This window comes from Marmota marmota, unplaced genomic scaffold, assembly GCF_001458135.2.
Source record: "Marmota marmota marmota unplaced genomic scaffold, marMar, whole genome shotgun sequence".
Lineage (NCBI taxonomy): Eukaryota > Metazoa > Chordata > Mammalia > Rodentia > Sciuridae > Marmota > Marmota marmota.
In genome coordinates this window covers 802,752-803,516 of record NW_025999914.1, presented here as the reverse complement: position 1 = coordinate 803,516, position 765 = coordinate 802,752, and the positions used below count along the sequence as shown (strand labels likewise).

Below are 765 nucleotides of genomic sequence, written 5' to 3'. Positions count from 1 at the left end.
CCGTCGCCTGTGTGGACAAAGATCAGGCAGAATTTTCACAATTGCATGAACAAATTTCTTCTCCAATCAGGACCAAGAGGGAGCGACAGCTCCAAAGATACATTTGACCCTTCAACCTAAATCAGCCACGAGGAATTTGGATTGCATTTTCCATGAGCCTTGACTGGCGGTACATTCCTCAGAGTACTGGAAAGAGGGGGAAGGAATCCTTAATTCTTTCAGCTTGGAATTCTACTTGGTAAATAAAGGACCCATTGTGCTAAAGCTTCTAGGTTTGTATTATGCTGTTAGTAACGATATGAGCTGGATGTTGTCGGTGTGCTCTGGAAAAGTATTTGGATGTAATCTGTATGACACTTTAGGTGGAATTTATGCTTGGAGTCTTCTACTTCCAAATTGGACACAAAATAGCAAGGTAATTACGCAAAATGCTTCGGGGTTTTAACAGGACAGGAATTCTATCCCACTGTTATCTTGTGTCAGGGGATGTAGCTCAGTGGTAGAGCGCATGCTTCGCATGTATGAGGCCCCGGGTTCGATCCCCGGCATCTCCAGGATGATTTTTCTATTGCCATTTTGGTTTAATTCAGGCTTTGAGCTACGATTGTTAAATACTTAGTTTCAATTCCTTCGTTATCATTTCCTTTAACTGGAGCTATATCTTGCCTTTATGCTTATTTATCTTCCATTTGCTTAACTAGCAACCTACTTTTCTGTTTCCTGTAGCGTTCCCTGGGGTGTTTTATTATGTTGTGAGCGGTGCCA

The 765-nt window shown here is 42.1% G+C and overlaps 1 non-coding gene across 1 annotated transcript; it reads left to right on the top strand.

The window, feature by feature from the left end:
- Positions 1-482: 482 nt before the first annotated feature.
- Positions 483-554, top strand: Trnaa-cgc. The gene has a single exon. It is a non-coding gene; the product is annotated as a tRNA-Ala (tRNA).
- Positions 555-765: the final 211 nt, after the last annotated feature.